Source organism: Pongo abelii, chromosome 8 (assembly GCF_028885655.2).
Source record: "Pongo abelii isolate AG06213 chromosome 8, NHGRI_mPonAbe1-v2.0_pri, whole genome shotgun sequence".
NCBI lineage: Eukaryota > Metazoa > Chordata > Mammalia > Primates > Hominidae > Pongo > Pongo abelii.
The window spans coordinates 63,541,960-63,565,012 of NC_071993.2; the positions used below are offsets into that span (position 1 = coordinate 63,541,960).

Here is a 23,053-nt window from a genome sequence, read left to right on the forward strand (position 1 = left end):
GGAGCCAAGTTCTCCAACTATGGTTCTCAGTATTAAAAATATTTCTACTGTCCAAGTTATTTTACATATATTATCCCTTTTGATCATCACAATAAAAGAGAAGCAATGTTTTTCCTATTCATGAATTGTAGAACAAGGAATAGCATCCAGAACTCCCAATTCTTTACCTCTCTGTAATGTCCTATGCCCTGCACAGAGAGCTGAGGGCTCCCACCCCTGCACTAAGAGACTTGGCCAACAATGCTGGCTTGGCTTCTGCTTGCCTAAGCCAATCCCTAGGTCGACCCAGCACTGCTTTGAGTTCCTATCTGAAGACTTGCTCAAGGCTGTCAAAAGAATTTACCTTTTGATCTAGCGAACACCTGACGATAGGCCACTGATACTCCCACTTTACTGGAGCATTTACTAAAAAAAAATAGCTTACAATTGTAAATCCTCCCTCTGTCCCTTTGAGATACAGATGGTCCGTGACCTACAATGGTTCAATCTGTGATTTTTTGGCTTGGCAGTGGTGTGAAGGTGATACACATTCAGAGAAACTGTACTTCAGAATGGTGCAACCATTCTGTTCTTCACTTTCAGTACAGCGTTCAATAAATTATATGAGATATTGAACACTTTATTATAAAATAGGCTTTGTGTTAGATTATTTCACCCAATGGTAGGCTAATGTAAGTCTTCTGAGCACACTTAAGGTTGATTGGGCTAAGCTGTGATTTTTTTGTAAGGTGTATTAAATGTATTTTTGACTTATAATATTTTCAATTTACAATGGGTTTACTGAGACAAAACACCAAAGTAAGTTGAAAAGCAGCTGTATCTCCTATAACTTAGGTGTGTCCTTCTCAAGGACCTGAAAGCTATTTCTTTGAAATGTAATTATCAAGAAAAATAGAGCTTCTGTCCCCCAGTCTCTGGAGGAGGATAGAATCCTAACTTCAGTAATTTCCAGCAAGCAAACACAGCTGGCCTCATCATATTTACACTGACTAACCCTCTTAGCCCTTTTTGTTTCACTTCCCTGACACTACTGAGCCCCTGCTCACTCCCACTCCCTGTTCCCTCATTCTCCCTTTAAATCGCCCAGTCGCCTCTGTACAAATTTGAACAGAGCTCAGCTCTTCCCGCTACTGTCAGTTTTACTGAATAAAGTATGTTTTTATCACTTTTAACTAATGTCCAGCTTTGTTTCTCTTTGACAACACTGAGGTAAAAGTGGTCAAATCCTGTCAGCTCTCCTCTTCATTGTGTCTTGAATCTGACCCAAGTCACCAACTCTGCCCTTCCTTTCTTTGCACCCCCCTCAACAAATACCCACTCCCAATATTGAGGGCTTCCCATCTCTCCCAGTGGACAAACCTCCTTTAAATCTCTCTCTGCCTCAAATCTCCACCCTCCCAGGCAATCCCCTCTGCATTTCCTCCCAAAGTGTAGGTTGCATCATATCTCCCTCTCTTCAAAAACATCTGTGGTGTTGACAAGCTAATTAGCATTTAATACTCTGCACTGGCTGTTCTAAGCCTCAATTTCATTTATATCTCTGAGCTCATCTGCCTAGGGAAGGCAGGGACAGGAAGAAGCAAGTCTTTCACAAACTTCCACAGGGCTCAGAGTGTGACAGCATGGGGGGTTGCGAAAAACATGTGGCCCAGCCATTCGCAGAAAGCCTCAGCCCTGTCCCAGCCATTGCCTGAAACTGTCCCATGAAAAAGAGCCATTATCTCCTTAAACAACGCAGCAAATCAGCAAATCCTGCCTCATAGAGGCTAGAATTTGTCATTCTGCATCCTTTATTCTTTGGGCTCGCACAAAACAAAATAAACACCAAAATTAATGACACTGACAACCAGTATTTATTGAGTGTCTTCTCTGAACCAAGTGTCTTGCTAAATGCTTACCTGTGTTTTCCCATTTAATCTTCATATAATAACCATGAGGTAGGTATTATTATTCTCATTTAACAGATGAAGAAATTGAAGCTTAACATGGGTCTGCATCTTATCCTATGTATTTTTTTGTTTGTAAATCTGCTGCTGTTACCCGTTTCTCTTAATGTTTTTAAGGAGCAGCAGATTTACAAAAGAGAAAACACATACCCGTAAGTGGTGACGCTGGGACATGAATCCAGGTCCCTGTGCCCCCAGAGCTTCTTAACTACTGCACATGCTGACAAACATCCCAAGGGTTTTAAACAGCCATCGTTCAACTTATGGTCTTCAGGCCATTTCTCATAACACATGGACTGCATTCTTTTTGTCATCCTAGGCATTTTCCACCAAGCATCGGCTAGTAAATCTAGAATGGAATAAAAATAGCACTCTAAGGAAGGTCTGGGTAGGTCAGAGTGGGACTGCCCATCACCTCTCTCAATTCATCAAGGTAAATTTCAAATAGATTAAAGAGTTAAATATTTTCTCAAAAAAATCAATGAAAAACAAGAAAACAGAATGACAAATTTTTTAAAGCCCTGAAAGACAGATTATTTTCTCAACCTAGCAGTAATACAGTTCTTGTGTTTTCTGTGTTACAAAGGACAATACTGAAGGATTTGACTATAAAAAAATTAAAACCTCTGAACATAAAAAGTAACTAAAATATAAACACAAAGAGCAAACTGAAATAATGTTTGCAGGATATATGACAAGGGTAAATAACCTTATTAAACAAAGAGTGTGCACCAATAGATATGAAAAACATTAAGGTAAATGGGTATCAGCAGGAGATTTACAAAAGAGAAAATACAACCTGTAACTAACATGTTGGGGAAAAGTTCAGCCTTACGAGAAACAAAGAAATGTAAATAGCAAGCTCCTGGTTTTCTTCTAATAATTAGCAAAAGATTAAGAAAACATGTTCAATTCTCTTAGTGGATGTCACAAAACCAGTAGTCTTCTACTTTTTCTACAGGGAGTATACACTGGTAGAGACTTCCGGGAAAGAAAAAAAATTGGCAATAAATTTCACAGCTATGTTTTTAAGTCTTACAGTTAGGCTACTTCCCATTTTTGTAGTAATATAAAATACAAAAAGAGCTAAAAGGTGTAAGATAATTATAGTAGCTCAAGTTGGAAGTATTCAAAGATTACAGTAATAGAAGCATATCCATGTGATTTGTGCTATGTAGGTTACATCCACTTTATAAATTAGTATTTTATAATGTCAAATAGCATGTGTATGCTTTCTCACATTAAAATATGTATTGTATGCTATGAAAAGGCAGCATGAATATGCACACTCTCTATAAGTATGCACAAACACTCATCCAAAAAAATAGGTGGGGCTAGGGAAGCGTGATAAAGATTGCTGAGTCAGCCATTGGTGTTCATGTGTAACTAGGATTTTGTCTCATTTTGCCAACTTACATGCATATATATATACATATATACACAATTTTATGCTATGTATCAATATTTCTCTCAAATTTTGGTTTATTATGCACGTTTTATTTGAAAATCTTTTATTAATATTGTTTGAAAAACTTAAAAAACATAAGCACAAAAAGAAACACCTTGAAATCATAACTCTAAATCATTCTAACTATTGTAAATAGCTTGATATGCAACTTTCAGTACTTTTCAATAATCATGGTAATTGCAATAATAATTGACCTTTGTATGTCACTTAACTCTGTGCCAGGAACTGTTCAAAGTTCTTGATGTGTATTAACTCACTAATTTCTCACAAAAATCTTATGAAGTAGTTCTATCAGCATCCCCACCTTACAGATAAGAAAACTGAAGTATAAATAAGTTATTGGCTGAAAATTACACCACCAGATATTAGTAGGGCTAAAATTCCAAATATTTTGATCATTTGTATGTCATTATTTATTATTATTATTCTACCTCCCAGTTAATGATTTATACAATCGTTAGAAAGTAAAAGTTAATTAATGAGCAATGACTCATTATCCAATCCACTGTTTTGGACCATTACAATTTTCCAGTTTCCTGACAGTATAATGGTAAGTATTTACATCTATAAACAAACTTTTACACATTAGCAATCAATTTCTCAGAATGAAATTCTGAAAGAAATATTGCTGAATTAAAGAGTAGAAAATGTTTATTGTCTTTTGGCTAAAAACTTCCCATATTTGGCAAAAGACATAAACATACAGATTTAAAGAAGTTAAATGTATCCCAAAGAGAATAAATCTAGAAAATCTCCATCAAGATACAGATAGTCAAACTTCAGAAGACAGAGGAAAAAAAAGAAGTGAGAGAAACAACACTTTACCTAAAGGGGAAAACAATTTCAAAGGGAGCAGATTTCTCCTGAGAAACCACAGATGCCAAAGGGAAGGGGCACAGTATTTAACATGTGCTGAGAATAAAGAATCATCAGCCCAGAATTCTGTCTCCAGTGAAAATTGATTTCAGGAATGAAGGAGAATCAAGCCATTCTCAGAAGAAGGAATACTAAGAAAATTTCTCACTAGCAGACCTGCCCCAAAAGAATGGCTAAATTAAGTTATCTAAACAGAAAAGAAACATTAAAAGAAGGCAACTTGGCACTTCAGGAAGAAAGAAGTTAATAGGAAAATAAATGGGTAAACACAACAGACATTTCTTCTCTTTTGAATTTTCTAAATTATGTTTGATAATAGAAGCAAAAATTATACTACGAGATCATGTGGTTCTAAACATATATAGAGGAAATAGTTAAGATAATTATAGACAGGGAATAAAATGATGATAAAGGAGGTAAGATTTCAACAATCATTTGAACTGGTAAAATAATGGCATCAGTACACTGTAATAATTTATGCATATATATAACAAAATACCTAGAGTAACCACTAAATAAGCTACGTAAGTATATTTAAATACTACACATAAATAAAAAGGGAATTCTAAAAATGTTCAAGTAACCCACAGAAGGTCGGGAAAAGGAAAACAGAAAAATAAAAACAACAAAGTAAACAAATAAAAACAAAAAATAAAATGGGATACTTAAACCCTAGCAGACCAATAATTCCATGAAATGTAAATGGTCTAAGTACACAAATTAAAATAGATGGATAGGCAGAAGAGGTTTAAAAATATGACCCATCTATATGCTGCATATAAGAAACTCACTTCATATATAATAATATTGGAACGTTGAAAGAAAAGGGATTGGGAGGGATAATATATTATGCAGATCGTAATCAAAAGAAAGCAGATGTGACTATATTAATATCAGATAAAGTAAACTTCAGACCAAAGAAAATGACCAGAGAAAATAAGCAACATTATATGATGATAAATGGGTCAATCCATGAAGAATACATTGCAATCCTTAATATGTATGCACCAAAAAGCAGAGCAATAATAGATGAAGTAAATAAAAACTGACAGAACTGAAAGAAGAATAGACAAATTCAGAATTAAGGTTGGAGACTTCAACACACCTTTTCCAACAATTGAGAGGACAGCTAGACAAAAAAAACCGCAAGGTTATAGAAGAACTCAACAACCACCATCAACCAACAAGGCTCTACTCAACAATTATAGCACACACTACCACAGAATAGCAGAATGCATAATGTTTTCAAGTGCCTACGAAACATAAACCAAGATATATCATATGAGCCACGAAACAACAAATGTAAAAGAATGGAAATCATACAAACGGCATTCTCCAACAGTAGTGGAATCAAACTAGAAGTCAATAACTGAAAGATAACAGAAAAATCTCCAAACACCTAGAAACTAAACAATACTTCTAAGAGTCACAGGGACATTTTAAAAGTGCATTGTACTAACTAGGCATGGTGGCTTACGCCTGTGATCCCAGCACTTTGGGAGGCTGAGGTGGGCAGATTGCCTGAGGTCAGGAGTTCAAGAACAGCCTGGCCAACATGGTGAAACCCTGTCTCTACTAAAAATACAAAAATTAGCCAGCCATGGTGGTGGGCGCCTGTAATCCCAGCTACCCAGGAGGCTGAGGCAGGAGAATCGCTTGAACCCAGGAGGCGGCAGTGGACCGACATTGTGCCACTGCACTCCAGCCTGGGTGACAGCACGACTCCATCTAAAAATAAATAAATAAATAAAATATATTGTACTGAAATAAATTTAAAATACAGCATATGCAAATTTGTGGGACATAGCTACAGCAGTGCCAAGGGGAAAATTTGTAGCACTAAATGCATACAAATTTTAAAAAGAAAATATCAGATTAATAATCTAAGTTCCCATCCCAAGAACCTATTAAAAAAAGAGCAAAACAAATGCAATCAAGCAGAGGGAATAAAATAATAATGAACAGAAATCAATGACACAGAAAACAAAGAAAATAGAGACAAGGAATAAAACAAAAGTGGGTTTTGTAGTTTTCAGCATACAAGTCTCATACATGTTTCGATGGATTGCTATTGAAGGGTCATATATGCACAAGATTGGGTCTCTGCCAACAGGATCACAAGTAAGCAAATAATCACAATACCATGAGATGGATGAGACCAAAATAGGCTGATGTGACTTAAAGGAATGGTGACAATCCAACTCCCTCTGCAACTCAAGATGAATGCTAGGACCAAACACACCAAGAAGTTAGAAGAATCCGTACCAGTACTCAAAATTAGGAAAGGGCTCTGCCCACGTGGCATACACCTTGAAGATTTTCTGCTAAATATGTTGACAACTGGGGCAGTGTAAATGAACTCACAAGGGACAAAGTCCGATCACATTTGTGGAGGTGCAAAGACTCAGGTGCACCATGGGCCAAGAGATCAACTTCTCTAGTGCAGTAGATGGGAGTGCATGGGGAGACACAGGAGGGGGAGGGCTGTGTGTGTGTCTGTGTGTGTGTGTGTGTGTGTGGATGGGGACCTCACATGTGAAGAGACCATGAGCAATGACAGACACATGCTTCTGAGGTCATTTCGTCAACCAGGGGCTCAACACTGTGACTGGAAGTTATCACAGGTGTGATTTGTTCCTTTTCTGAGTGTTTGTTCTATCCACATTTTAATGGTAAGTTTGATGAATGTGTAGTAAATCTTTTGGAAGACTTTATTTTAGTTAATAAATGAAAATAACACAAAAGCAGTACACATCATTCAAATCCAAACAAAAACTTATTGCAACCAATGCTTTAAGAAAATAAGTTGAGAAATTCTGAAACTAAGCATCTATTTTTGAACTGCGAGGTGGGGGAGAGAGTGAGGAATGCAGGCCCTCCTCCCTGCTTCATTTCCCCAGGCCCCTCCAGACCTCCTGCTACCTACAAGAAGTATAGAGGAGGCCTCTCCTCCTTACTGGGCAGTGTAGGTCGCCACCAAGGGCAGAGGCTACAGGTTCCATGACTGGTGCCCAGTGTCACACTTGTTCACCATCTCATACCACCCTAGACCCTCACCGTGGGAGATTTAGGCACAGAGTCCTTGTTGAGCCACCCAGAGCCACCACTTTGCCCTGGCACAGCTGACATTACCAGGTTTGCCAAACACATGAAAGCTTTCTATGCCGGTCATGAGTATATGACCCTAATGACTGCCCTGAATGCAATTCATATCCATTTTACAGCTTTACTATGTGGCCTATCCTTTGAAGAAGTGACATAGTGTTATCTCCATCCTACAAATACATAAACTGAGACTGGGACAAAAAACAGTTGATCCCATATTTTGGCCTCTCTTAGACCACTACTTACATTTCCAGTCAAAGCATAATTAATTGGTTGATTATAAAACAATATAGGCATTACTACATTAGGGTCTATTTAAGGAAAAATCTAGACAATGGCATATGTGTATGTACATTATTTCATTTCTTCTGAAGTTTAGGATATTTGCAAAATGAAAAAAATGTCAACTTGATGTTCTTATGCCAGTCATAATGCATTATCTCTTCTGAATAAGTAGTTCTATTTCAAGAGAAACTGGACATATTGTATTGTGATTCCTTCAAGGGATGGTGCAGCAAAGCATGACAAGTTACTATAACACTGTGACATTCAGACTTCAGAGATAAATTTTACAAAACCAGAAGAGAGAATGCCAACAGTCTTCCTTTAGTCTTTTTCCTCCTACTCCTGTCAAAATATCACAAAACTCAATAGGACAAGAAAGAGAAAACTGGCCCATATCAACCTTTACCTGTCTTTTTAAAATCTTTACTTTTTCTGTCTGAAAAAGGAATGTAATTTAAAACTTTCCTTCATATGAATTGACCTGTAACTTGGTAGTTGCAGAAATTATAACCGTGCCTAAACCATACAGCCAAGAGACCCCTTCTCAATCCCTACACTCTGTTGCCTCCAAAAATCTTAGGAAAAAACCTAGGAAGTTAACTGAGAGTGAAGAATTCATCAACTTCCTTTCTTTCATTTGTTTTGGTTTTTTTTGTTTTTGTTTTTGTTTTTTGAGACAGAGTCTCGTTCTGTTGGCCAGGCTGGAGTGCAGTGGCACGATCTCGGCGCACTGCAACCTCTGCCTCCCAGGTTCACGCCATTCTCCTGCCTCAGCCTCCTGAGTAGCTGGGACTACAGGCACCTGCCACCATGCCAGGCTATTTTTTTTTTTTTTTAGTAGAGACAGGGTTTCACTGTGTTAGCCAGGATGGTCTCAATCTCCTGGCCTCGTGATCTACCCACCTCAGCCTCCCAAAGTGCTGGGATTACAGGTGTGAGGCACCGCGCCTGGCCAACTTCCTTTCTTTCTAATTCTTATACCTGTAAATCCCTAGGACAATGAACTTAGAGTGTTTAATTTTTTAAATAAGACTTAAAGAATCAGTGTGATAAATGAAGATTTGAAGCTGGGATACTTGGATTTGATTTCCCGGTCAGTTATTGAAAAGCTAACCTTAGGAACCATCTTTAACCCTGAGAAGCTGCCCTGCCTGCCCACAAAAGGTGTAACAACTAAACATGGAAAAAGGAGCAGATATTTTGTGTTCATTTTGTGAAGGAAATAAATATGGGCTTTATTTTAGATATTTCTGATTTTATAGCAATACCTCTTCCATGTGCTTTAAGATATGCAAGGAGTAGTTGGATAAGCCAATGAAGGAAAAATTAAGTGGGGGCAAAGTAGCAAGAAAACATAACACAGCAGAAACTAGATGTGTGACCTGTGGTAATCAGCATGGAAAGAAAGACTTTCAGATGAGTAAACACACACACACACACTCACAATTACACACCTGTTAAAAGATAAACTCCTTCCAAAAAATAAAGCATAAAAATTTTATTTTAATGATGACCCTTTTTTCTAACCCTGCACCCAAGCAGTTAATTGCTATCAGAGATTCCAGACAACAGGACAAATAGGAAATGCCATAAATCTGGGACTGCTTCCCTTCGATGAGCTTATGGCACTCAGGGCTTTCTGACTATACTGCCCTGGTCCAACATCTGACCCTCTTCTTTGAACACTTCAGAACTTGTCCACCCTCATCCAACCTGAACCATTGTGATGGTTACTTTTATGTGCCAATTTGGCTAGACTATGGTATCTACATATCTGGTCAAACACATCTGGATGTTGCTGTGAAGATATTCTTTATATGAGATTAACATTTGCAATCAGACTTTCAGTAAAGCAGATTGCATGGCATAATGTGGGTGGGTCTCATCCAACCAGATGAAGGTCTTAGAGAAAAGACTGAGTCCCTAGAGGAAGAGAGAATTTTGCCAGAAGATTGCCTTCAGACTTGAGCTGCAACACTAGCTTTTCCCTGGGTCTCCAGCCTTCCAGTTGTGCCTATCCTGCAGATTTTGGACTTGCCACTCTCCAAAATCATGTCAGCCAATTCCACACTCATGTCTGAGCATCCAAAACACCCTCATGATCCTGGTTTTCCTTCTTTCTCTCTAATTTTCCAGAGAGAAAGAAGGTGCTTTCTCAGGGTGCTTTGAGGTTTTAGCCTTCCCAGTCCAACTTCAGAGAAATCCTTTTCAATCCTGGAATCCCTTTCTCTTCAGAGCCTATTGTCTCCCCAGAAGACTTCACGCAGAAGCACAGTTTCGTTCACCACCTACACGCTGCTGGCCCCAGCCCAGGTTTCTCTGAGGTCCAACAGCTCCACCTAAACACTCTGTCACCTTCTCACAGCTCCACCTAGAAACTCAAAAGTTGTGATTTTATTTTGCCAGATGAGAAGTCTAGTTTTCTGTGGGAAAAAGGGAGCTAGCCTTCCTAAGGGGCAACTGGGTGATATTTTGCTGTGTTTGTGCACAAAGTTTACTTCCTATTTATAGTTGCAATCTGAAGACCAGTAATGTCCTTCTCCAACTTGGATAATGCCACTTTAGCCACTTCTGTGGCTTCCAGCTCACAAAGAATCCCAGCTGAGCCAAGTATAACCCGGGAGTGACCACCAAGTCCAGCCATGGCATGGACTTCCACCAGCACATGTTAACCTTGGATATTATTAGCATGGAAAACTGCCACCAACAGACAGCACCACATCCTATACTTCCCTCTAGCCCCTCTGCTTGATATTAGAAAGTTTCAACTAGAAGTCCTATCCATTAATTATCAGGTGGGCTTTATTTTTGTATGCAGCATCTCACAAGTTAGTCCACTCATTGTAGTCTTGGCTATACTTTATCATCCAAAAATTCATCAACATTCTGGTGAATGGACAGCATCTTTTGAGGGCTGATTGTATTCTGTGTCATTTAAAAGGATTCAGGAAAAATGCTTTCATGGGATTCATATACCATCCTGAATTAGAAGTTTAAGTTTTATTCCTAAAGATTCTCCTCACTCTGACATTCTCTTAGCCAATAATTCTTTAAAATTTTCCAATCCTGGTCAGGCACAATGGCTCACGCCTGTAATCCCAGCACTTTGGGAGGCCAAGGCGGGCAGATCATGAGGTCAGGAGATTCAGACCATCCTGGCTAACACGGTGAAACCCCGTCTCTACGAAAAATACAAAAAATTAGCCAGGCGTGGTGGCGGGTGCCTGTAGTCCCAGCTACTCGGGAGGCTGAGGCAGGAGAATGGCATGAACCCAGAAGGCAGAGCTGGCAGTGAGCTGAGACCACGCCACTACACTCCAGCCTGGGTGACAGAGTGAGACTCTGTCTCCAAAAAAAAAAAAAATTCCAATCCTAGTTTTCTTTAAGAGTTCCCACTATCTTTTGGCTGGGCATGGTGGTGTACCCCTGTAATCCCAGCATTTTGGGAGACCAAGGTAGGTAGATCACTTGAGCTGAGGAGTTTGAGACCAGCCTGGGCCACATGGCAAAACCCTGACTCTACAAAAGCGAAACTGCACACCTGTAGTCCCAGCTACCTGGGAGGCTGAGGCAGGAGGATTGCTTGAGCCGGGAGGTCAAGGCTGCGGTGAGCCCAGATTGTGCCACTGCACTCCAGCCTGGGTAACAGAGTGAGACCCTGTCTTAAAAAAAAAAAAAAAAGAAAAAAAAGAAAAGAAAATTAAGAATACCCATTTTGCTTAACTGAGGTACATACCTATAATCTGGAGCACTGATGCCTAGGAAAACACTAGCCACGAAGCATGCCTAACAACTGTTATGAGGAGAAAAAAAGGAAACCAATGGCCTTTAGCTTTAAAATCTTTCTCTAATAGACAAAGTCCAACGGCCCTCACTTAGTGTTCTTTCTTCTGCTACAATCCACCAGCCTAGGGCTGGGATATCTGCTGCCTGCATCTCCTTGCTGCCTTCTGCTCTTAACTTTCCAAAGCATCTCCACATTTTAAGGGAAAAAGGCTGTGTCAGATGGGAGCTCTTTAGTACATGAAGAGATATGAGATTATCTGGTCTGGGTAGATGAGGAATCCTGATTGTGAAAAATAGCAGCAGTGATGAATGTCTGTTGAGTTCCACATAAAAAGCCCCAGTAACTGATCAAGTGCACAGTCATAAATAGCAAGCCTTTATCTTCATGCTTTGGGACAATCTTGTTTTCATAGGTAGCCCATGAAGATGATCAAGATTTCCCAAGAGTGATGTTAGTTTTCGGTTTCCACATGTAATATGAAAATAATTTTTACCCTTAACTACAGCTTTCAAGTTCCTTTTTTCTCTAAGGAAATATCTAGGCATATTACGAAAATTAATCACTTCATTATATTCACCAAAAATAACCTTTTCTGGAGACAGTCACAAGGGCCTTCTTATGCTTTCTATATATAGTCCTGCTTTTAGATTTTAAAAAGTAGCTCTGTGGTAAGTTTTGAAATAAGAAGTGTGAATCTTTCAACTTTGTTAGTCTATAGTATGCTGTATGCTTTGTATATTGCAGACCCAAAGAAAGTCTAACTTATCAAACTTCATCATCAGAATTTCTTTCAGGTGAATCATGTTTGATTGTTTGATTTTAGGCTCCTTAGATTCTTCAGAGCTGGTGGGGGTGAGGCGGGCTGTTTATCCTATTTTTTTTTTTAACCTCTCTCCTTCACAAAGGCAAAGAAAAGATTCTATTTAAAGCCTTGCTGCTCGAAGTATAATTTGCAGAACAGCAGCATCAGCATCACCTGGGAGTTTGTTACAAATGCTACTCTCAGGCCCACCCCAGACCTGCTGAATCAGAATTTCTTTTTGAATCAGAACCTCAGGTGGTTGATGCTCACATTAAAATTGGAGAAACACTGATTTAAAACACTGAACATCATCTGGGTTTCTATATCCTGTATCTGTAAAATGGGGGTAAAATCAATTATGTCTGTCATAGCACATTATGAAATTCAAATAATACAGGGAATGTGGAAGTGATATCCAGATGAAGAGAATTAAAGTCAGTTAGTAGATTAAGCACTTACAGGGTTGTAGTGCAGATGAAGTGAAATGTGCACAGCACAGTGCTTGGTAAAATGTAAGATGCAATCACAGAATTAATCATTCACTTATCTAATAAATGTTTATTAAGCTTTTATTAGATGCCAGGCAGTGATCCCACCCCTGCTCTCACAGATGTAAGAGGTGACAATAGACAGGAAGTCCACAGCCAGAGGAATTCTTCAGGTTGGATAGAGGCCAGATTCTGTGGTGCAAACCTTTTCCCACATTCTAATCTTACCAAGAGATTGAAAAGGTGTTTTTAGAGCCTAGTGAAAGTGACTTTGAGCATATCTTGAGTCAGAGATTTCTCTTCTCCTCTCTGAGTTGGTAAATCCCTTTTAGATTTAACTCTGCTACAGTGATTCAGAAACAACCAAGTATCAAAAATGCACTCTAGCACACAATGCTGGGGAAATAACGTATCTATTATCCCTTGACACTTGCTCTACTCTTGCAATGCATGATCCAACTAAAATCCATGGTGCACAGACATAGCTTCGGCTAATGAATATTTTCATAGAAGCAAGCATATCAGGCTTGCAAGCAATGCAACAGTAAGAAATTGAGTAGATCCCATGGTTGGAAATAACTTTCAGAAGAAAAAAAAGAAAGCTCAATTATTGTGAAAGGGGACTTTCTTGAATAGAGACCTCTTCATTGAATCATTGTCTTCAAAGAGCTGAAGAAACCTGAGACAAGGCCTAGTTCAAGGGACACCAGCACAAAGGCAGGGAGAAGAACAGTGAAAAAAGCAGGGGAAAGAGCATTGCCAATAATCACCGATGAAGGCAGTAAAGAGGAACACGTGGTCAGTTCAGACCAGTCAGTCCACACACTGGCACTTGGACTTGCTGATCTCTTCCAACCCCTTCATTTATAGACAAGAAAGCAAGTTCCAAGAGATTACACTTCTAAGTTTTCCATATCACTATGGAATTTAAAGATATCCTAACTACACTGGAAAAACTTACCATCTACTTTGGAAATAATTCATGCTGATAAAAACATGTCAGGTAGTACCTGTGGCCAGGGAAAACAAAAGCACTGTGATCAGGGTGGCCAGGAGAAGATATCAAGAGCTGGTTTCTGCAGAAATTGACAAACTGATCCTAAACTTCATATGGACCCAGAAGAACCAAAACAATCTTGAAAAAGAACAAAGTTGGAGGAGTCACTCTTCCTGATTTAAAAACTTACTACACAAAGCTATACTAATCAAGGCTATGTGTTGCTGGCACAAGGATAGACCTATAGATCAATAGAATAAAACTGAAAGTCAAGAATAAACCCTCACATTTCAGGGTAATCAATTTTTCACAAGGATACCAAGACACTTCAATGGGGAAAGAAAGTTCTTGAAAAATTATTCTGGGACAATTGAATATCCACATGCAAAATAATTGGTACGGAGACCTAACTCATACCAATTAACTCAAAATGGATCATAAACATAAGAGCTAAAACCATAAAACTCTTAGAAGAAAAATGAAAATAAATCTTTGTAATTTGGGGTTAGGGAAAGCTTTCTTAGATACTGTACTAAAAGCATAACAAAAGAAAAAATAGATAAATTAGATTACATCAAAATTAAAATGTGTCTAATAGTTATTTCCAAACTCCACATTAACTGCATTCAAATATTCTAGGAAAAAAGAAAAAGAGGCTATATAAAAATATAGAATCCCAAACCACACCCTCAGAAGGTATGAAAAGCCATACTTTTACAAATCTCAAATTATACTGATGCTAACATACAACTGCAGGTGGAAATTCTCGTTCTAGAAATTTAAACAAAACATAGAATGAGAAGAAAACATAGATGAATATCTTATGTCAGCATAAGGGAACATTTTCAATATGTAAAAGCAAAGAAATAAGCTATTTATTTATTTATTCATTCATTCATATATTTTTGAGACACTGTCTTTCTCTGTCATCCAGGCTGGAGTGCAGTGGCACGATCACGGCTCACTGCAGCCTTGACACCCAGGCTCAAGTGATCCTTCCACTACAGTCCCCCAACAACCGTAGCTGGGACCACAGGAAAGCACCACCACACCCGGCTAATTTTTTAATTTTTTTAGTTTTTTTGTAGAGACAGGGTCTCGCAATGTTGCCCAGACTGGTTTTGAACTCCCGGGCTCAAGCAATCCTCCTGCCTCAGCCTCCCAAAGTTCTGGGATTACAGGTGTGAGTCACTGCACCCAGCCCATTGATTTATTAAGCACACACTTACTGGGACTATCAAGTACATGCACTTTTTGGCTACATGAAATGTTTAAACTTCTGTGTATCAAAAATTATCATTATAAACAAATTAGGAAGAACTATTTTCAATGTCTATGGGAAATAAAGATAATGTCCTTAGTAAGTTTTTTTTTTTTGAAATACACTTGTAATCTACTAAGAAAGGCAAGTAATGAAATAAAAGTAGGAAATTGACATAGTTCACAAAAGAAAATAAATTCCCAAAATTAAAATTAAAATATGTGAAAAAGTGTTTGGCTTCTCTAATAGTTGTGGAAATGGAGACTATTTGGATAAAATACAAAATACATGTGTGCCTATCAAGATGTTAAATATAAAAACAATATAATGAATACCAGGGTTGGCATGGGTGTAATTAAAGGAGAGCTTTCTTACACTCTTAGCAGCTGAAATTGCCACATATATGACTCTCACTCTTCTTATCTGTCAACTTTCATCCAGTTATGTTGTGGTAGCAAACAACCCCAAAGTCTCAGTGGCTTACAACAGTAAAGTTTTATTTCTCACTCATGGTGTGTGTTGGCTGTAGGCTGGCTGGGACATGGCTCCATGTGTCTTCTTCCCTCTAGGTTCCAGATTGCTAACAGGAATATGTCACTATCTGGAATAGAGGAAAACACAGCGTTGGAAACAGTGATGGTTCTCAAAGTTTCAGCTGGGAAGAACCTGATGTCACTTCTACTCATGTTCCATTGACCAATGCAAGTCACAGGTTCAAAGAATAGAAGAGCACAAGAAAGGGTCTCTGAAAGAAGGCAGCAAGCAGAGGGTAGCAAATCCTTTGAACAAATTATACAATCTTCCATAATCTGCCTTCCTGATCACAGATATTCACTTTCCTCCTTTTGCATTAAAAATACACTCTCTCACACCCCAAGGAAAAATATTTCCCAAAGGCCTAGCTAATTATGGTTTCAGACCCAAAGCCCAAGATCTTTAATAGTTCTGAATCTGATCCACATGGCTCCTCTTGATATACAGATCTTGATATAGAGATCTATGCACCTGAAGAAAAGTTATCTGCACACACACACAGGCACATCTCTCCCACATACACATGCATACTCACCAAGCATTCAATGGTGCAAGAAGGACAGTGTGATCAAAACAGGCATTTCTATGTGGAAAGGGAAAGACTAGGAGGTCACACTTAACACTGGTACATAAATTCCTGAAATCCTACTGGACAGATTTTTTTAAAAAGCCCTTTAACCTGAAGTTGAGAATCCATTATTCTTAACAGCTGTCACCTCTTGAAAATCCTTCCTTCTTGTCTATCTGAAAATGGCATTGGAGAATATGCCCATGTTACAGCCTGGGTAGCTATTTCTTGTAGAAGACTGGAGGGGCCTAGGGCCATTTTAAATACTCAAAAGTCTCAGTTTCTTTAACACATGCTAGTGTCTCCTTTGGCTATAGGACTCTCTCAAAAATGTAGCTTTTTATCATTTGATCCAATCAACGATACATGTAAAGTGGCACCCACAGTTCTTCAGTCATACCAATGCACTTAACTTTATAATGTATAAGTGAAAATCAGTTGCATCTTCCAACCATGTAAACCCTGAAATTTCTAGACCCTCTACATTCCCTTTCAATTCTGCTTGAATAGCGGCCAATTCTTTTCTGAGCTAACCTCAGTCTTTTAGAACAGTTCCAATGACAACCAAGTCACGCTACAACATTCTAATTTCTCACTTTTCTCATAAAGCCACGAGTTCATTAGTTTCGGCACTGCCCCATATTTTAGATTTTGTTGATGTTTTTGTTGTTGTTAGGCAACATCACTTTTATGGTACCAATTTCCACACTGGCCAACTTTTTGCTAAGTTTTGCTACCATAACAAACCCCAAAATCTCAGTGATTTACAACAAGGGTTTACTTCTCACTCATATACATGCTGGCTGCAGATCAGCTCTGCCTGTGCTCCTGGTATGTTCTTCATTCTGGGACCCAGCCTAAACAATCAGCTGCCCCTATCTGAGCCTTCCTGTTCTCATAGCAGATGGAGAAGAGTGATACCAGAAGCAGCATGACTTTTAAAGCTTTTGCTAAGAAAGGGCACACATTATTTACACTCATGTTGCATTGGCCAAAGCAAATCACACAGCTGAGGCTAACTCCAATGACAGAACCTGTAAGATCTCATGGGAAAAGCACTAAGGGCCACTGTAGGAATGGGGCATGGGTGGGAGGAGGCCATCAATATTTAAAATAGGTAGTACAGGCCGGGCACATGCCTGTAATCCCAGCACTTTCGAAGGCCGAGGCAGGTGGATCACTTGAGGTCAGGAGTTCAAGACCAGCTTGGCCAACATGGTTAAACCCCGTCTCTACTAAAAAAAACACAAAAATTAGCCAGGCATGGTGGCAGGCACCTGTAATGCTAGCTACTCGGGAGGCTGAGGCAGGAAAATTGCTTGAACCTGGGAGGCGGAGGATGCAGTGAGCCAAGATCATGCCACTGTACTCCAACCTGGGCAAAAGAGTGAGACTCCATCTCAAACAATAAAATAAAATAGGAAGTACAGTGTTCCACACCTTGGTCACAAAATAGGGTGAATATAATTAGTAAAAGTTTCCTGGAACATAGGAGTTGCTCAATAAATAATAGCTTATTTTCCTTTTCATTTCTATCTCTCTTTTCCTTCCTAATTCTGACATTTTAGCATTCTATGATTTTGCTGATAGCATCTGCAACCAGTGAATGAGAATAACAGAATGAAAAAATAATAAAAATAATCATCAGAGTGTTTCTTAATGGAACTTAAGAAACTTAAGAACTTAATGGAACTTCATGTGGAGGAGGACCTCATCCTGATCATGACCTAGGAAATCATCCTGATCATGACCTAATTTTCCTATCATTATCTTGCAGAATTATAGACTAACCTCCTCTTCTGTACCCTTTCAACAAATTCAATAAATATATGCTGTGTGTGTTTTAAAATCAGCACAAAAATTTAGGAAAACAGGTGTCATGAGGGTTTTCTTTGGTTATTATTGCTAACAATCAAATATACTGTCCTCACTTAAAGACCTAATTCTAAAATGATCTGTGCCAGCAAAGAATGAATTTCAAGACAAGTGTCCCAGTCATCATTTGCTTTATTTCCTGAATTGCTTTCTTTGAGTCACTGACTATATATAAGCCACCATCATGCCACGACCAAAATAACTGGATTTCTGGGACTGTTTTTCTCTGTAAACACACTGGTAGAGCTACCAATAAAAATAGAAAAGAAACTCCTGAAGCTAAACATTGTCCCAAGGCAATGTTATTCACCTACTTACTCAAAATTTTTCTCTATTACTGAGTGTGGACAGCATCTTTATGGAGTGACAAGACACTAGTCCATTTTCTCCCTCTTTGTTCTACCATGTTATGCAGCCAAAGGATATAATCATGGGTAATCCAAATTGGTAGGATCTTATTTACTCTCACCCTTTCCCAAAAAGTTATTTTTAAAAAATAAGGCTTCTGTATTAGTCCATTCCCACGCTGCTATGAAGAAATATCTGAGACTGGGTAATTTGTAAAGAAAAGAGATTTAATTGGCTGACAGTTCTGCATGGCTGGAGGCCTCAGGAAATTCACAATCATGGCAGAAAGAAAAGCAAACATGTCCTTTACATGGCAGCAGGAGAGAAAAGTGCTGAGCAAAGTGGGAAAGGCCCCTTATAAAACCATCAGATCTCATGAGAACTCACTATCATGAGAATAGCATGGGGGTAATCGCCCCCACAATTCAATTACCTCCCACTAGGTCCCTCCCACAACACATGGGGATTATAGGAACCACAATTCAAGATGAGATGTGGGTGGGGACACAGCCAAACCATATCAGCTTCTCTTCATAAAAAGTAACTTCCCTCATTCCTAGTTGCAAACAAAAACTAAAACAGAATTCAATTGTGATGACTGTTTATCTAAACACCTGCCATCAAGGACCTTCCAACAAGAAGCAGCAGGGGACAAAGGGTGAGGATGTTGAGGACAACTAGGAATTCTAGAAAGTAATCTGATAAAAGAGCTAGAGGTTTACACATTGACCTGGAACTCCACACAAAACAAGAGCACTGAGAACGTGGCCAGGATGCCCTTCACCCACATGCCTCTGAGCCAAAGGTGTGCCAGGGCCAGCTTGTATCAGCTTGAGAAAACCAGTTGTCAAATTTTTGATAGCTTGAAATTGCCCATGCTGGGAGTGTTTATACCATGGAAATTGTAAATGCTACAAACAAAAGCTTTAGTTTCCAGAGGGCCGGTTGTTAATGTTTATCAGCCCATCACGACACCAGGCTGTGGTTGCTGCTCTCCAACTGAAATCCCATTGAAATGAGAGCATCACATTCCCCTCTCCCTGGATACTTGCTGCCAGATTCTGTTCAGAAAGCAACAGAAAACATTAAGAAAATATGACCGTCATTACCCTGTCACTGAGCATTAACCACAAAGTCTATCCACGTGTGCTCTGCATAGGAAGGAGGGCTCAAATTCATCCTCTGCTGATGTTCAGAGCCACGCATCACCTGAGGTCAGGAACTGTTGGTTTTTATTCACTGTTGTTCCCACTGTTCACACTGAGCAAGAGAGTCTTGAAGGAGAGTGAGAAAAGTAGGGGCATGAAAAACATAGGATTGAAGCTTTGCCTGTGGCATTGCAAATCATGTAAGACCAGGAGAGGTGGTCAAACCTCACTCTGCAGGCTGTTTCCTTTCTCATTGGAATGACACCACAGTAAGAGAAAAGGCTCCCATGTGGGAGGAAGACCAGGTCTGACTCCACCTCTGACACTGACTCACAGTGTGACCTGCAAAAGTGTTCAATTGTCCTCCCAGGATACTGTGATTCTAGTGATTTTCATAGAACCTACCACTTGTGGAAGTGCTTAGGGGATAATGCAAAAACAAACAAATAGAACTACATCTAAAAAACAAAAAGGAAGAAAGTGAGAGAGATGGGGGAGAAGTAAAGAAAGAGAAGTAAGTTTTAAAAAGGAAACAGAGAAAAGGAAATTGGAAGCTGAGGCTAAAATGGTTTTTTTCATCCATAGGAATTGAAAAAAAAGTTCATTTTTCCCAAGTTTCCTTAAACTCAATAATTGGCTTTAAAATAAGTAAATGTCAAAACTGTGAACTTAATACCTACATATGAATAAAATATCATTTTGTATTTTTTTAATATATCGAAGACATTTACATACAATTTTGTTCAGAGAAAAAAGCTCCAGTGCTGAAAGATAAGTTTGAAAGCTACCCAGAGAAAGAGGAAAATGAAGGGTTACTAATCAATGGGCATAAAGTTTCAGTTCAGCAAAATAAATAAGCTCTAGAGATCTGCTGTACAACATGGTGCTTATAGTCAGCAATAATGTATTATGCACTTAAAATTTTTTCAAGTAGCCAGACATGGTGGCATGTATTTGTAGTCCCAGCTATTTGGGGCGCTTAGGCAGGAAGACTGCTTGAGCCTAGGAGATCAAGGCCAGCCAGGACAACACAGCAAGACACCATCTCAAAAGAAAAAGTTAAGAGAGTAGATCTCATTTTAATCGTTATTACCGCAATTAAATAAAGGAAATAAAGAAAGCTATTCAACCAAATATTTATTGAGCAAGTATTTTATTGTAAGCTCATTACAAGGCTAGCTGCTAACCCTATGTGTTTATAGATTAAAGAGAGAATGCAAATATTTTCCTCAAGAAACTCAAAGCTAGACTTCTAATCCAAGGTTTATGCTTTAAACTACCCCTAACACTCTCAACAGAGCAATTCCATTTAAATATTTTAATTGTAGTTTTTAAAGTTAATACAATACCACTTTTCAAGAAAGGAAATTCCTCGGTGGAAGACCAAAAACAGAAAACCAACCTAATCAGATGCTAAGAAGGCACTGAGCCCATAACCTTGTTAATTCCAGGTCAAAACTAGAAGTGGCTGAGAGTTCCACCACAGAGATAATGGAGATCCCATCCACCCACCTCCAGCAGTGACTAAGGGGAAGAGCCATCTGCCACACAAAACAGGATGTGGACTGGATCCCTCAGATGAAAGAAGGCTGCAAACAAATTGTAACCATGCCTGGGTCTGCAACTTGAAGCATCAACAACAGCACTTCTGGGAGGGAGAAGAGAATGCTGTTTATGAAGGACCAACTCCTGTGTGTACAATAACTCTGATATCAACATGGCATAGGAGTCCTGCACACAGAGTTCCATTTGGCCATAAAACTGCTGGGCAGGGAGAAGTGAGTGTAGAGAGTGGGAAAACAAAAACCCTACTCAGTATGAGCCCAGAGGAAACGCAAACTCCAAAGGGTGGCCAAGAAAATTAATAATAAGGGGATGAGTTCACTATCAACACAATGCAAAACAATCTCACAAACGCTGTAAAATAAGCATATTTTAAGATCTTGGAAGAGTTCATGCAGGAATGACATTCGTCTTTTATTGACTGATTGATTGATTGATTGATTGAGATGGAGTCTTGCTTTGTCACCCAGGCTGGAGTGCAGTGGCGCCATCTTGGCTCACTGCAACCTCCACTTCCTGGATTCATGCAATTCTCCTGCCTCAGCCTCCTGAGTATTACAGGCATGCACCACCTCGCCCAGCTAATTTTTGTATTTTTAGTAGAGAAGGGGTTTCACCATGTTGGCCAGGCTGGTCTCAAACTCCTGACCTCAAGTGATCCACCCACCTCAGCCTCCCAAAGTGCTGGGATTACAGGCATGAGCCACCGCACCTGACGACATTCGTCTTTTAAAAGAACAAAAAAAAAAAATATATGAAACAGAACAGGTCACTACCAACAAGGGACCAGTGAGAGTACCCAAGCAAAGGACCCGTCACTTCTGACTCAAAGTCCCCATAGAAAACTCACCATCTCTCCAGCCCAGCAAATGGATGAATCTGAGTTTCTTCTAGGAATGCTGGGTTTTCCAGCTCTCATTCTGTGCAGTGCTTAGCCCTGTGCAGGATCACTCCACAGCATTCAAAAGAGAACCTCCCAAAATCATGGTCAAGTTTCACCTATTTTTTTCATGGATGATAAAATTTGAAAATCTCACCCTTCTCCTTATAACACAGATATTCCAAATATGAAGAGAAATGAATATCACCAGTTTGCAATCAGGATGGTCCCTGTCATAGGTCTGGTTCCCCTGAAGCCAACTCTGAGCTAGAGATCATAAGCAAGTGATGTGTTAAGGAAGTACTCCTAGACCAGTAAGGAGTGGGGAGCAGCACAGAAATAAAAGAAACCACAGGGCAAGCGTGCAATTTCAGGCAAAGTTAGTCAGTAGGATCTCATATAAATTACACCTCAGACATTTTCCTGTGCTGACGCAAGGGAGCTGGGCTTTCATACTCCTCAACCAGTCATTGGCATAAACTCCCAGGCACTTTCCTCTCTCTGTGCCTACCACGAAGGCAGCTATATCATAGCCCACAGATAAGTCTTAAGATGGCCATAAGTAGTAAAAGCACCCAGAAGCCTGAGGAAGTGATGCAGGGAAGGCTCTTGGCTTCATTGGGAAAAAATTCAAGAGCGAACTGGCGGTAGAAGAATGCACCTTTACTGAGTTTGCGGCAGTAAACTCTGTGACTGCTCCCACAGAGCAAGGTCAGCTCATAGGCAGCATGCAGAGAGTAGCAGTGTATGGGTGGATGGCAGTTGCATTTATACTCATTTTAATAATATGTAAATAAAGGGGCAGGTTATTCAGAAATTGCTAGAAAATGGGTGGTAACTTCCTGGCATTGCCATGATGTTTGGAAACTGTCATGGTGCTGGTGAGAGTGTCTTACGCTGATGGGCAGTAAGGGCAACTAGAGGTGGCCTTCAGCATCACTTACTGGTTTGGGGCCGTGATATGGTTTGGCTCTGTGTCCGCACCCTAATCTCATCTCGAGTTGTACTCCCCATATGTCGAGGGAGGGGCCTGGTGGCAGGTGATTGGATCATGGAGGCAGTCTCCCCATGCTGTTCTTGTGATAGTGAGGGACTTCGCAGGAGATCTGATGATTTAAAAGT

The 23,053-nt window shown here is 39.5% G+C and overlaps 1 non-coding gene across 2 annotated transcripts in view; it reads right to left on the reverse strand.

Annotated features, from left to right (window-relative positions):
• Positions 1-23,053, reverse strand: part of LOC112135215 (uncharacterized) — a 94,960-nt gene that overhangs the window by 61,092 nt on the left and 10,815 nt on the right. For both annotated transcript variants that reach the window (XR_010141542.1, XR_010141543.1), the window contains exon 3: positions 15,391-15,616. This is a non-coding gene — a transcript (uncharacterized LOC112135215). The remainder of the gene's footprint in view (positions 1-15,390; positions 15,617-23,053) is intronic.